General features: G+C 32.3%; 2 non-coding genes across 2 annotated transcripts; both read left to right on the plus strand.

Annotated features, from left to right (window-relative positions):
• The first annotated feature begins 12,550 nt into the window (after positions 1-12,550).
• On the plus strand, positions 12,551-12,628 carry LOC113292295. Its single transcript, XR_003331777.1, has one exon. It is a non-coding gene; the product is annotated as a small nucleolar RNA snoR117 (small nucleolar RNA).
• A 61-nt stretch (positions 12,629-12,689) lies between these two features.
• Positions 12,690-12,776, plus strand: LOC113292292. Its single transcript, XR_003331774.1, has one exon. It is a non-coding gene; the product is annotated as a small nucleolar RNA snoR116 (small nucleolar RNA).
• The last annotated feature ends 3,985 nt before the right edge of the window (positions 12,777-16,761 follow it).

A 16,761-nucleotide genomic window follows, 5' to 3' on the forward strand; every position in this document is an offset into this window, starting at 1 on the left:
TGGATTAATTGGATTTCACATAACATGATTCTTTGATTCAATATATTAGTTTTGTCTCATATTTATCGTTCATAATTCTCTGAAAATATAGTTGTATGATTGACGTATTACAACATGATGGATTGTTTTTTTGTCAAGTTGCAAATTGGTGGAACTCATATTTATATCTATAGCTAGTTTAGGGTTCATCATCGAGCGATAATCCTTGAATACAAGTAGCATAAATATGGTTATAACTTGTAATGATACATCCTTGTAATCATATGTGAACCATGAGCTTTGTTAAATTGTTTGCGCAATGTATTTCGATTGCATTAATTAGCCTTATTTCATTAATCTTAATGCTCCATGGGAATTGAACTTGATTAGCGTAAGGCGTTAGGTTATTCTTTTGGTAGAATTCATATTCACATCTTTTAATGTGTTTGTTGATGACAAGAGGAAATTAGCGGGATATCCTTTCGACAAGGTATTCTAGGAATTTTGATAATGAGAGATTAAATATCAATTCTAGTTATTAAGACATGGACATGTTTGTGAATGAAAACAAAATCCTTAACCAATATCTTTACATCTTGATTTGCGTGTTTTCTTTGCTTTATTTGTGTTTAGTATAACTTAGTTTATTAAAAATCAGAAAAATCCCTCCCTTGCTTTACATAAGAAATCGAAACATATTCACAACCTAGTCCTCTCTGTGGGAACGATCCTTTCTTTCCCTTGCTATATTATATATTTTGAGTAAGTGAGAGAGTAATTTATTTTTGACGCATACGACGATAATCACTTATCGCTACGGATCTTCAAGAACTATGATCCTGAGTTGAACACGTTTAGAATCATGGAGTACTTGGAAGTGACGAATATTTCGAGTCGTGTTGAAGATTCCAAGGAGATCAAGCATTTGGATGAGAAGCTACAAAGTTTTATTTATTTTGTAATCCATATGTATTGATAGTTTTGTCACTAAAATTGTCAAAGGGGGAGATTGTTAGAGTACTGCTCGGTCGAACTCGCATGCATTGCTATCTCAAGCATGTTTGTCAATGTTAGTGATCAAAACTATAAGTCTTGATTTCTAGTCTACTTATAGATGTCTCGGACTAGGACATAGATTGTGTAGTTGAGCCTTAGACTTCACGGCGTTCATCATTTGAAGACGAATAACTACTAAGGAGAGCTTGTGGAACTTCACCAACAAAAGGTATGTGGAGACTGAAACTCATCTATCACTTGGAAAGTATATTTTTACTCTATCTCCTATATTGAGACATAAGTCGTGTTACGATATAGTTTTCTATTATACACATTTGAGATTTCGAGTTGAGTTTAACTCGCTTACATATTTCTCGGAATATGTGTTGGAAAGCTTTCGCTTCGACCAAGTTCATCTTATATTCTTGACGCAAGTCAATATATGATCATGTGAAAATTTCCGAGAAACATCTTACATGGTTTGTGTGATACAATCATTTAATGTAAACTTGGAATGTTTCGTTATGATTATTTCAATAACTTGAAAATTGCTTTGATGCTAATAGTGTGTGAAAACGGCTATTGTCATCCTCTAAGAAAGTTTAAATGATTGAAATAAGAGTTTCGAACACTTAATTATTATTGGATATGCCATGTTGTGTACTCTTGACATATATAATCCATGTCCGAGAACCATAGTATGCGTACCCGTACGCGTACCTGCTGGCTTGAGATATCCGGGAACCTAAGTATGCACACCCGTTCGCGTACTGGCGTAAGGTTCATGTCCGAATATTTCTGCTGTAATTGGAAGTTCGCGTACCCCTTTGCGTACTGGCGAAACACAATTTTGGTCCGGCTATTTCAAGTATGCGTACCCGTTTGCATACTTGAAGGTTAAAGTTCTTAAATCGGTTGTGTACATGAACTTAAACATTTATATAATAAGGAATGCAATCTTTGCAAACTATGGATATAATGTTCATGAATTTATTCGAGTGAAAACCGATTTTTCTTTAATTGTGTTCTTGTATAATTCAATGGGAATATAGCAATTGAACAACTCTTTAACTAGTTCCATTTGAGTCATTTGAACTAGTTATGTTTAAGATGAACAAGGTTGATATGAGAGTAATCATATGGCTAACCTCGGTTAACTATTATTGAACCAACATGGTGTACACGTTTAGGTACAGTTGCATAAACCTAAAATGAGGGTACTGTTCATTTGTGTGTAACAAGCTAAGTTCGATCTCACGGTTGAAATATATTAACTTGGTTGAATCAGGTTTTTCATCTAACGGTGAATATTGAATGCTTTGTTACCAAGGTAACTTAGATTGCAAATCCTGATTTGAAAACTATATAAAAGAGAACTCTAGCAACTGGGAAACCTAATCCTCACACCTCTATGTGTTACTAATTGCATAACTAGAGTCGATTCTCCTTTAACCTTAGGTTTCTCTCGAGACCTTGTAGGTTAACCACTTGAAGACTTCATTGGGATTGTGAAGCCAGGCCCAACTATTTTCTTTGTAGTTGCGTGATCTGATCTTGTTGTTTCTATTTTATTGAGTACAATTGGAATAATTGGCTCGAGATATCTCCGATAGGCAAGATAAAAAGTAATCACAAACATCTTCGTCTCATCGTTTGTGATTCCATAATATCTTGTTAAAGTTACTACTCTTATATTCAATAGGGCTCGCAAATTTCTATTTGTTGATTGCAGATTGAATTAAGAGATAGAGATATTACACTCTTGTATATACTTTTCTCTAAATTGAGTCTGACTGTCTAGTTGATTCTCTAGAAAGTATATTGGAGTAAGTCCTCTCGGATTTCCAAACGAATTTTTGGGTGCGGTTGTTATACCCCCGCATTTTCAACTAATAAAAATTACTCGAAATCATTCTTATTATCGTGTCTTCAAATCGGTGGCATTGATATTGAGAATTTTTTTAAATCTACATTAGAATATATTAGTTTATGTCACTGTTGATTTTGAGTCATTAGTTTATTATCGTGTCTTCTGTAAGATAATTTCTTATATGATAATTATCCCTATTGGGCCCATGTGAGAATCTGGTTATATTTAGGATATTGCTAAATATCTAATCCATGGTTTATATAAAGAATTAGTATCCTATTTATGCTCTTCCTTGATGGACGGACGAGATCTAATGTCTAATACTAAAACCCTAGGAACTTGGTCCTCTCTCTACCTATGAAAGGGAAACAATAACCATTACTATTGTATCCAAGGATTTTACTCATTATGACTAAGGTTAAGAGAGAGAAACCATGACCTCCACAAGGTATTACCGCGGCTACAAAGATGATCGGTATTGTAACACGGATTAGCGCTACCAGGTATTCTCCATTAACAATTCTTGCTTATTTTATCGTGTGATTATCATGAAGTTCAACGATCCTAAATTATGTTTCTATAAATTAAATCTTATAGTTGGCATATAGAGCTTGTGTTTAGAACACATGATCGTCCGTTATTATATGCAATAATAATATCGGGGAAAATAAAATTTTGGTTTGAGTATTTATTTTATTTTTATGTGATCATAATCATTCTTATGGAATTGCATTCCTGTTCTCATCTAACTATCATGACCCATATCATACTCACACATCAAGTTTCTGTGTGATTTTCCATTCCCTCGTCAAAAATCCTGTGTAATTTTTCATTATCTCATCAAAATCAAGTCAGTTGAGAATTATGGTAATTTAAGATCTTGTGGCCATTATTACTTATGATTTCTTATATATTTTATATTATCTCTCTCTTGATTTTGGAAGAAAAAATATATTTCTGCATTAATGACCTACTTAATGTTGGAGGAAAATATATTTTTATTTAATACTAATGTCCTACCCTTTTATTTATGTAAATAAAAATTAACATTTTTTGCTTAATGAGATTATTTTTGGCCTGATGATTTTATTTTTGGCATGTAAACAATAGAAAAAATCATTGTAAGAATATTATTTTTAAATAATGGTATATAATGAGCATATGAGGTAATAATGACCTTAATAATGATGATAAATGAAATGGAAGAATGTCGACATCAGGTAATCATAAACATGCATAATTGTTCCATTAAAGTCCATATATTCTACTTGCCTTGTATGTGAAAGGGAGGTAAATTGGAGATATGATATAAATGAGAAAATATTTATTAGGCATTATATCTTTATGGAATGAATCAATAAGTGCTCCAAAGCAAATGAAGATAAACAGAATATTTTCATAACGTGAATGGTTATTAAGACATCAAAAATTGGAAACATTAATATTTTATTGTGGGCAAGTTTACGTGTTAGTTAATATTAAGATAATGAGAAAGTATTAATTTTAAAACTAATGAAACCAATTTTTATTGTAAATTAGTTTACACTTCCGCTTTATCGAAACAATAAAACGATTTTTTTATCGAGTTTCATTATAAATTTTATGATCAAAACCATTTTTGACACCATTAAATTTGTGTTGTGCATTATGATATGGTTTGTGTGCTTGTGCATTATGCTATGAGTTTTTCTCCCAATGTTGATATTTTTTTTATCGAATGAGATTATTGTCCTTAAGATCATTATGCCAAAACTCTTTCGTTATCACCATAGTGATACTAGAGTGTTTTATCTTAGCAATAATAAAAGGTTTATTGTAAGCATGAATTAATATGCCAAACCATAAAGCAAGGTTCAACAACTATTGAGTTATTATAATAATGACATTATTTTTGAGTCGTTTGGCAATCACCACAGTGACGTCAAATAATTTCCAGTCATAATTGTTATAATGTCAAGTGCTTATAAAATTCTTTTGCTTAAATATATTAGAACAACAATTACCCACAGGTAATTTGAGTTCATATGTTTAAGAAAATTATTGAAGGATGTGATCTTTATTTGATCATATATTATGGATCTGAATCATTTTATGCTTAAATGAATGTCTAATGTCATTTCTCGTTTTGACTACACTTTGACATAAAAATAAAGATCATGATTAAGAAAATGCGACATAATTTTTCATTATTTCGTATAAAATTCATAAAATAAAATTTACTTAAATCAAAGCATTTTCAAGTTGAGTAACCCATAATGGATTTTCATATTTTAAATGCGCAATCAAATATGTTACCTTAAATCTAAAGCTCGGTGCACTTTTTAAAGAAGAAATAAAGAATTATTGTTTTTTGGGTTATTTCTTATATTTGTGAAAATCATTATCTACACTATAACATTAATCATAAGAATTTAACTAGCGATGCATGAAAGAACTTTCTTCAACGAAATTTTATTATTGAATTATACTTATAGACTTGCTTAATGCTCGATTTTGGTTTATGAAAGGTTCATCATGTTTGGATATTTTTTTAATTAAAGGGTGTTGGACATTTTCACAAATTATATATGACATGCTTTTTGAATAAATGCTTATGATTAATGTTTCAGGGTTACTCATAATTGTTTATAATCTACTAATTTTATGATCAGATCAAGGATGTCCATATCATTGATTAGGACCATGCAATGTCACAAGAAAAGATAGCGTGATATTTGGAATTGTACATATTTGCTGGATTGTTTAGTTATCACCACAGTGATACTAAACTCTTATCTTGTAAGTATTGTATATTTTGAGTCCTTTTAGTTTGACTTAACGATTAGAACAATGCTGCTCACAAGTAGTTTTGGTTCACACGTTTAAACAAGCATTAAGTTTATCTAAATGTTTCATATACATGTAAAATAATAGCTTCCCACATGTGACTATTATTCCGATGTATTAGGTTGAACATTAGAATTATTTGAGTTTATTAATACTTGATAGGACGAGATTCTCCCACAGGTGATTCTAGTTGTGGTATTAAACAAACATAATGTTGTGTGTATGAGAAGGTAAAATATGTACTAATATTTTTCATGTCTCACATTGTTCCTTGATAAGGTTTTACCCACAAGAGAATCTTATTGAAGGTATGAAACTATTGTAAGCTTAATTGTCATTTATCTCTATTATAAATTTCAGCTTTTGTTCTTATTAATTGTTGATTATGATTATTTTGTAGACTTTTGGTGGTCCATTTTATGGAAGATAAAATTGTTTGTCACCTGATGATTTTTCGCGTTAATGTGTACATCTATCAATTGCATTATGAATCTCAATCCGTGGATGTTTTCTCGAACACTCATTATTGAAATTGAGAGGCAATTATAGAGAAGTGAAAATCATAAAGTCTGATAAAGGTGGTGAATATTGTGAAAGGTATGACAAAACAGGATAATATCCTAAATCTTTTACGTAGTATCTCCAAAAATTTGGATTTGTTGCTCAATACACAAGGCCAACTTATCCTTGGCATAATGGTGTATAACAAAAGGCAAAATAATACTTTTATGAAAATGGTTAGAAGCATGATGAGTTATGCATAATGACCACATATCAGTGAATGTATGTTCTTTCAACAACTGTGTAATTTAAATAGATTTCCGAGTAAAGAAGTTTCAAAGACACACTTTGGACTAGAATGGCTGGAAACCTAGTTTAACTCACCTTTAAGTTATGGTTGTTCAGTTGGAGGTGAGGGCTTACATTCCAAAGAATGGAAATTGGAAACTATTATTGGTTCATTTGTTTTCCTAAATAATCCAAATGGTATTCTTTAACGTTCTAACCATAGTATGTGACTTATTGAAACCGAAAATATAAATTCGTTAATGATGGCTTAATCAGTGGGAGTACGTGGATATATTTGTTCAAGAAATCATGATAATGATCCCTTTATTTAAGATTTCTATTTAAGATTTCTACAGATATTGTGAATCTTCTCATTATCAGAATGTTAAATAGTGAAAGACCACAAATTACTGATTTAATACTCCATAATATAACTACTGCCAATAAAGAAATTTTTTGATAACAACATGAACCGGTATTAAGAAGGTCTAAACAGAGATTGAAAGAAAGTTATTCATGTTGTTTCAGTGATTTCTTACAAGAATTTATTACATTTTGATATGGAATGACAAAGACTCGGTTTTAGGTCACAAATATTATGTGTAACATTTTTGATTAATGGATTGATGCTATGTGAGAAAAATTCATTGGTTGAAAATCAAGTCTCATATATTGTTTAATTGCTCGAAAGACACAAATAAGTTGTATGAAAGTGGGTCTTTCTGACCTAATACGACTGTAATAGCAATTTTAAACGGTATAAAGCAAGACTTATTTCCAAAGATTTTACTTTGAAACGATGCATTGATTATGAATAACTTTTTTTCTTGTGTCAAAGAAAGACTTATTCAGAATTATCATAGTACTATTAGTAGCTCAGTATGACCTAAGAGTTGCATTAATTAAATGTGAAAATAGCCTTTACTAATGATAAATTTTAGTCTACAAATTTTTAAAAATAAAAGTATGAAATTTAAGCAGCCTCCCATAATGATATATGAAATTCAACAAAACTATAAATGTTTCAAGTTTTGGATGAAATTATTACAGATTTATGCATATACCTCAAGATAAGTGGGAGAAATTCATACTCTTGATCTTGTATGTTAAGACATACTACCTACGAGTAGTGATCTTGACTTTATGCATATCTCTATATTTTTTGAAATAAAGGATATCAGTGAAGCTTACCATGTGATAGTAATATCATATGGATTACTAAAGCTCTCATATAAGGCATATATCGAATATTTCAAGGAATTTTGAGATAATAACATATCTAACAGATTTTATTTCATGTTGGATAGAAGATATAAATTTAATATTAATTACGTCTCTGATATGAAACTTATGACAAATTGTTGATATGTTAACTAAATGCCAAAAGAATCAAAGAACAAATTACAGGAAAGCTATCAATAATTTTGAGATACTATTTTAACTTATGTCTTATAATTAGTTAGCAAACCCAACAAGAGTTGATTGGGTTTTCAGACTTCAATTTTTGTGGATGTATGGATTCTATAAAGAAAGAATCCATTAATACTAGTCCCACAATTGAGTTTGAATATTTATGAATGCGATATATAGAGACTTAAGGTTTCTCTCTACATTGCCGAAATTTATCGTATTAGCTTCGCAGCATTAAAGTACGATATGTATACGAAGGGAACAAAACACATGAACCTTGAGTATATATGCGTGAATTAATTAGGAAATTCAGAAACAATAGTTGTTCATTTATCGCTTAAGCACAATTGCATTCGGCGATGCACTTAATGAATAATTACCTTTTAAGACCTCTTAATAAAAGATTAAAATCTCAGGTCTGTGGGAGTAATTGCTTATTGAACTCATCTAATTTATGTGCTTACTTTTGGACACTTATTGAGATCTTATTAATGTTATTCTGAATTATTTCTGTATCCATGTTTAGTATACATTTATGTGAATGGATGAATGTTAACTGAAATCGTCTTTCTCAAAGACATCACTGGACCATTATGATACTCCTATTTAAGGCCTAATTGAGCAAGGTACTCATGTTGTGGTACATGGAAGGGAACATGTTGATAACAAGACAATGTGAAACCGCTACGACTCGCATGAATAGCTTATTTGATCAAGGTATTACGTTAACCACTAAACTTATTATTTAACAATTACGCGCGCTTTATGTTTCCTGCAATTACCATTTATAGATTATCACATGGACCAGTGGGAGAATGTAAGATAATTTCTTATATGATAACTATCCCTATTGGGCCCATGTGAGAATCTGGTTATATTTAGGATATTGCTAAATATCTAATCAATGGTTTATATAAGGAGTTAGTATCCTATTTATGCTCTTCCTTGATGGACGGTCGAGATCTAATGTCTAATACTGAAACCCTAGGAAATTGGTCCTCTCTCTACCTATGAAAGGGAAACAATAACCATTACTATTGTATCCAAGGATTTTACTCATTACGGATAAGGTTAAGAGAGAGAAACCATGACCTCCACAAGGTATTACCGCTGCTACAAAGATGATCGGTACCGTAACACGGATTAGCGCTACCAAGTATTCTCCATTAAAAATTCTTGCATATTTTATCGTGTGATTATCATGAAGTTCAACGATCCTAAATTACGTTTCTATAAATTAAATCTTATATCTTCATGAGTCATTAGTTTATGCCACTGTTGATTTAGATAGGGATTAACTTGAACAAAATTTGACGTATAGTAAATATATTCAAAAATTACATATAATGTTTTTTTTTCATTTGAAAATATAAAGTGTTCCATACATCAAAATGTCTGATCCATACAATCATAGCGGAATTAAATCAAATGACCTCTGCTCTCGGTTCCCAACATGGATATCAACGATAAAGTCCATATACATATTTAAATCTACATTAGAATTCAAATAAGGGTTCTCTTCTTAACTTATTCCACGAATATGAAATTTATCACTAATATCCACCCGAGTCATATCCGGGTGATACCCATAACTTCGATCATCCAAACCGCCAATAGCTTGACTTTTACAACTACACTCCCCGTAACTACCTAATCTCATCATACGAAATGTCTCGTGCACATAAGTTTCATCTTGGGATGGCTCAGAACAGAATGGACTCACAAATGGGCCACAAAGATAAGAATGGTCGTATATATAACGATCATACAAAATTTTCTCAAGCTTATTGTTTTTTCAAAAGATAATTGTGCCAAGTTTTTCATTGACTATACAACATAGAATGTTGGTATATATAAATTACGTTGCAACAATACATAAAAATGAATATTAAATACAATAAAACTAGACATGTATTAACCTCAGTGCCTTGGATATTACTCCAATCCTAGCGATTATGCCTCGCTGGATGATTATGTATTTCGTGTATTCCTTTCGAGTTTACGTAAGGAAATGACCATTGTACCATGGGAAAAGTTGATGTCGGCTTCAGTTGGGTATACACAGTTTTTGAAAACTGTGAAGGGGAGGGTACGTTGAATGAAATGAGAACTCTGTCAAGAACAATGTACACATGCCAAATTTAAATATTGATCATAAGTGTACAATCTTGTGCACCGGTCTTACATGTGAATATTGTTGTACACAAGACAAATTTAAAATTCGTCACCAGTGCACAATCTTGTACACTTGTATTTAAGGTGTGTATTGTTGTATACAAGATAAAATTTCAAATTTATGACCGGTGTACAATCTTGTACACTTGAATTTAAGGTGTATATTAATTATTGTACATGTATAACATAAATCACTATGGTAAGAAAGTTAATCGAGATACCTTGTTCATTGCATTTTTTTTCTTCAATTATAGTACCAATGTCGCTCATGATCCACCTTATTAGCCTTAGACCACCTTTTTTATTGCTCGGATCCATGCTCTTATTGTGTTCAGCAAACCGATACTGCATTAAGAAATAGTTAAAGAGTTAGAAATGCAATAGAAGTCGACGAACAAAAAGTATACATGACTGGCGCAACTTTAATACAGATGTACAAGACACATCAACAACTTTAGTGTGTACATGTAAACTTATTAACAAATATATCACACAACCATTAAAAGATAACGGTGTATGGATATGTTTTTTAATGCTCTTCATCAGATAAGTGTGAATATGAATCGGCTTTCAAGTTGTCTTCATTATATCCAATGATTCAAAGTAGTTTGCAGGTTTTTCGTAATCATGCTTTCATTTTCCTGGGTAAAAAAGACTGTGATGCATAGACACAACCAAACAACTTCACCAAATCTTCGGTATCTATTTCAGTCCGCGTATTCACTTTTGGGTTTTACCTCATTATGTTTAAGATTGCTTGCTCTACTTATATTTCCTCAGTTTACCCGATATTTCCATTTTAATATGTTTATCACAAAACCAAATGTCATTTCAGCATTTGTTTTTACATAATGCCACCATCTCCAGTCCAAAAATCAGAGATAACTCTTGAAGTATGATCTTTACTTCCACTTTCTTATTATTCATGACAGTAAAAACTAAACAATCTTCGGTAGTGTAATCATGACGATATAATTTCAAAATGCTCAATATTGAATCTGAATTCTTAAAGCATTTATCTTTCTTTTTCTAAGTTTTTGAAGTTTATTCCTTTTCTTCTTTATAGAAAAGTAATCTTAGATATGCCAAAACGGGATTTTCTTTTGCTTATCTAATTGCAACTCAGTGAGCCACAATTTTTCGTGTTTTTCTTTTCTTTTTTCTGCATCCTTTTCAAAAAAAAATAATAATCGTTGAGTGCATGAAAACCGTATCTATAACGTTTCTATTAATTTACGAAAATGGAAAAATGAAAATAAGAACTAAGAAAGAATACATAATACTCAAAACAGCATAACGATCAATATATCTTTTAGATACCACAAAGATGTACAACTATGCACAAACCTATATAAATCTAACATATTGAACAACCATATCCACACATGAAATGACAAGGATACAAAGTACACCATAATATTTTCGTATCAACCTATTGAAGACACATCTTGCGTGATCTAATATAGACAGAGATTGTTAAGAAGATAGCAACCACAAGATGTACACTTGGTTAGTTGTATTGAGGGTTTTATTCTCTACATATGTGCATTATGAAAACTATGCAAAGGATAATAACGTCTTTAAATCTTTTTAAATAACTATTAGACTAATACATACCTATTGACTAACTTATATTCTTGAACGGGTTTCTGGACCGAACCTTATGTTTCCCAAGTGATAATTAGTTTGACATTGTGCAAGTTACCTCGTATGAAATTTATGTTCGTGTGTTACATTTTATCGCATTTTGTTCGCCATGAATTTGGAAGCATGGTTGCGCCTTAGACGGAGTCTTATGGCTCATCCCAAGCCCTTCCCAATTTCCTTTCGACGTCAGCTTGGGAAGTGCCTAGGCCCAACGGTGGTTCTCTATTAGTATTATGGACGGGTAATGGTTGCTCGGTTTTGAGAAAGAAAACGGGTAATGGTTGCTCAGATAATGGTTGTCCGTTTTCTAATTTATTCCCCCACTTATACAAATTTTAAGTCAAAACGGATAATGACTACCCGTTTTCTAAGAAGTTATGCCACTTTTTTTCTTTATGGACTCCACCAAGTTACAAAAATTTTAATCTAAAAGCCAATAATCATTAACCGTTTTTCACTTTCTCAAAACAATCAACCATTGCCTGCTTGAAAACTCTTCTCGCAAGGATTCCCACTTAATAGAAAACGTTGGGGAACCTCCATAAAACCCAACCTTATAGAGTCACCACGGAAATGATTCCCAAGGAATGACTACCATGGGAACTGGGAACCTCCATGAGGGCTTCAGCTAAGACAGAGAGGATATTCTGGTAATTAACAACATAGGTTAGGGTTTCCTTACGGCCTTTATAAAGCCTCCAATCCCTCAGCTTCTCGGTATTTCTCCTTATGCCGATGTTTGCCCTTTCTGGTTAAATTCTAGGTTTTCAGCGCCGTTGTGCTATTAGTTTTCGTTTCATTCTTTGTATTTTTCTAGATTTGATTATTGTTTCTACGTAATCAAACTAGAAACAGTCTAGCCAATGATGTTAGATATTTTCCGTACCATATGAGAGATCTACTCGTTGATGAATCTCTAAAAAATTTCTGAGGTTGTATCTGTTTTTCAGTTTAATATACTTTTTTTTTAATTTTTTCTTCATTATCAAAGAATTAGAGGCTGTGATGACTAAAATTATACCATCAAACTTTGAGAGCTTTAAAAAGCTTGTTGATGTAAAAATAATTACTGATTTCTGAGCCTATTTTCCAGTTTTACTTCTGTTTTCCAATTCAACTTATTTTAGTCGAATGCAACAAATTAGAGTCGCTGATACACTTATTTACAATAGTGATTTCAGTGCTGAACGTTGCCAATATCGATTTTGAGATGAGGTTTCTGCATTAATTGCCTTCTTTTACCAGCAATTTAACGCATTGAAACTCCAACATTAACTAAACATTACAAATCATATCATATACTTTAGGTTTTAGGTTTTATTCGAAGCATCCATTCCTGTATAATAACAGGATTTCATTCGATCTATTTCCATATTTAAACCCAATTTGCGTACAATGGCAACAACTTTCGGTTGAGAATGAACCCGTCCATAAGCATGGTATATTTCTCATATGACTTCGCGTTCAAACTTTTGTACTAGTTGAATATCGCACTCAACAACTGTATTCATCCAGCAATGAAATGAAAAGCCGGATTATCAGTTAAACCGAGCCCAAGATAAGTTGTTCCTATACTGAACTATAATATAAACACCATCTGATGGCCTAATATTAGAAAGCAATATTGATGGTGTGATAATAATAATGTTTAGGTATAGTTGGGGTGGTGTAATATATACTGGCCGTATTAGTAAAAATTGGGCGTGGGGATTTATTGTCTATCCCGATTGTGTATGAGCTAAGGTTTTAAGCCAAAACTAGACGTGGGTTTTTAAACCGAACCTGTCCATAGCGGATTGGTAGTTGATTATGAATATAAAAACCCGTAAATGTGGAAACAAATCCTAGCCTTCCATCCAAAAACCCGTCCGAACTCATCCAAAAACCCGGTAAATATTGATAATTGATAGAAACTAATCCTAGCCCTCTATCAATCGAAACCCTAGTAGTAGTTCACTGTTTCTCTGGTAATGGATTGATGTGGGAAGGGGAATAATATGTATAGCTAGAATTTGACCATTGGATTTGGTGATCTATTTTGTTTTTTTTTGTTTTTAAACGTTTTTCAATAACTACTTCCCTACAACAAAGAGAGAGAGGTGTTTAAGTGTATTTAGTCGATTTTGTTTCTATAATCTTCCAAGAACTAAGTACTAAAAATCATTCATGACCAGTTACATTACCTGAGTTCTTACTATGCAAATTCCAGTTCAGTAGGCACTAAGATATGTTTGCGCGAACCCTGAATACACAAGATCTTCTTTATAGCAACTGATAATGAGATTGACATTTATTAATACGAAGCACCACATGGTTTTCATCTCCTGAATCTGGTTAAAGCGGATTTAAACCCGAAACTGGCCGACGCTTAGCGGGCGGGTTAAAACCCCGACTCGCAAATTGAGCGGATGGGGTTAGTTATAAAAATAAAATCCCTCTATAGTTGGGTTGGTAATTGGTATTAGATGAAACTCGACCCGCCCGACCCGTGTGCAGCACTAGCCAAAACTGTAAAAGAAAATGGAAAATGGAAAATAAAAAATGCCTTGTAATGTCTAAATCTAATCAGATTCCCAATGAGGATGGCAACCCCCCTTCACGACAGACACAATACATGGATCGCCTCTGTTAAGCCTCGTACACAAACTTGGATCCGGGAAAATGCTAAGAAAACAAGGGACAAAAGCAAAGGAAAAAAAAACATAGTTTGAATACAGGATAGGAAGAGAATGGGAGGATAAGCAATAGGCCTCTTCTCCCATATCTGTCTGAGTTCTTTTGTCCCGGCTGGAGCATGTTTGCATGGATACTCTCGGTTACCCTTAGGTGTGGGGAGAACGACCCACTCGTCAAAACCGACATACTCGGATCCCCTATGTTAGTTTTGGGTGTGGGCAGGGACGGACCAAGGATCATGTATGAGGTTGGGCTAGTACATGGTGTGAGGTGATCACTAAGTGGCCTTAAGCCACAGAAAATCTTTAGACTATATATATTGTAAAAATTATGTGTAGAAAATGTAGTATAAGAGTAATTTAAAGGAAGAAAGAATGAGTTTCGATTGATATTGAAAGGAACAAAGTGAAAATACGTAAAACTACAAGTAAAGTTCAGTAAGTTCTTGTAATTTCTTAACTAATTTGTACACATGTTAAGCTATAAGTGGGTTAAACTTTCTAAACATTCAGATTACTCATAGGTAAAATAAATTTCCATAAATCACACCCGGGTTATAGCCCCTTTAGCCCCTTGATGAGTCCGTCAGTGGGTGTGGGGAACGTCTATACTCGCTGAATCATCTAATTAGATTTTCCAAATAGCTTTTCAGGATGATTTTATGCTATGGGGATTACTAAACTGAGGATTTTCTTCGGCAAGTTGCTTATAAAAATATTTGACATAAAAATCACCTTTTCTAGAGTGGGACTAAATAAGCATATCTGCACCTAATAAAGGAATTTCAATGTGAGAGTTATCAATAGTGAAGCAGGCTTCAACAAGCTCAAAATTCCAACTCTTGGTTAGTAAAATTTGTCACTATTAACATGGGATTATGGTAGTGTAGACAAAGATAATAAGAAGCATCTGAAATCCAATTTTCCGTAAAGGACCTAATACTATTACTATCTTAAACTTACCATACAAAATTGGTTCTCATAAAACATTATTGTAACTTATGAGTTAATACATACTCTCAAGCATAAGAAAACTAAAATTGGTTGTTTATGAGTGAAAGTTGACATATCGAAAGCCTTCAATAGAGTCAATTGGTTTTTTTAAATGAAAGTTATGCAAGCTTTAGGTTTCTAATATGGTGTAAATCAATTTTGTAATGCATTTCAACTCCTTATATTGTTGTGTTTCTAAATGGTAACCTTAGAGAATTGTTTAAGATTACTAGGGGTCTTAGACAAGGGGATCTTTTATCCCCATATCTGTTTCTAATATGTATGGATATGTTTTCAAGATTTCCCCTTTCTAAAAAAAATCTAAGCAGATTCAGGGTATAAAAACTAGCAAGAATAGCAAACATGTGTTACATATTTTATTTTATTTTTCTGACGATTGTTCTCTCTTCACTACGGAAAACTTGCAAACTTGTAAGAATGTATTCGATATTCATCAAGATTTCAGTTGACCTATTGTCAATTAATAAATTTTAATAAGTCAGATATGTTTTTTTAGTAAGAAAACTCATTCTAAGATGCATATGATGATGTCCATTCTCTTAGAAATTAACAAATATAGACATAAAGAGGGGACCTTTGTTCATTAGTAATTCTAAAGTAAAAACTTATGATACAATTTTCCAGAAAAGTAAGGGTGAAAGGTTAGAAAAACAAGATTTTAAATCAAACAAGTAAACTGGTTCTTAATAAAGATCTTCTACCCATGGCCCATGTTTACCAAATGAGGTGTTTTAGGTTGCCAGAATAGATAATCAATATAATTAACTCTATTCAGAGAGATATTTGGTGGGGCTAAAGAAGATAATTTAAAGTTATGTATATAAAGTCTTGGAATTTCCTTTGCGAACCTACTAGTATGGATGTTCAAAGAAGTAGGAAAAATGAACCATGCGATGATGATTAAGATTGCTTGGTGGATTATAAGTCAAACTAATTTTTGTAGATTCAATCCTGAATGAAGAATATTATTAAAATAGTTCTATTTTTAAGCTTAAAAAGAATCATAATTTTTCTTAGATGTGGAACTGTGTTTTACAGGATGTGAATTTTGTTCATTGATACACTTGTTGGGAAGTAGGAGATGGTAAATCCAAAAGCTTATGGAGTCACTTATGGATACCTGATCTAAAAACAACTTTGGATTTTCTCCAACAAAAACAACATGTTAACACTTGTATCACATTTGATTGGCTCTGACACAAATAATTAGAACCAAGCCAAAATGAGTGATAACTTTCATCCTATCATTGCTCAGAAAATTCTAACCGTTAACCTTTTTTTTTTATATTCTGATAATGCTTTAGGAAAGGATAAACCTGGATGGAATTCACTAAAAATAACAATTTTATTGTAAAATCCTCGTATGACAGATTAATAGAG

The sequence above is a fragment of the Papaver somniferum genome, chromosome 6 (genome assembly GCF_003573695.1).
Source record: "Papaver somniferum cultivar HN1 chromosome 6, ASM357369v1, whole genome shotgun sequence".
NCBI classification, from domain to species: domain Eukaryota; kingdom Viridiplantae; phylum Streptophyta; class Magnoliopsida; order Ranunculales; family Papaveraceae; genus Papaver; species Papaver somniferum.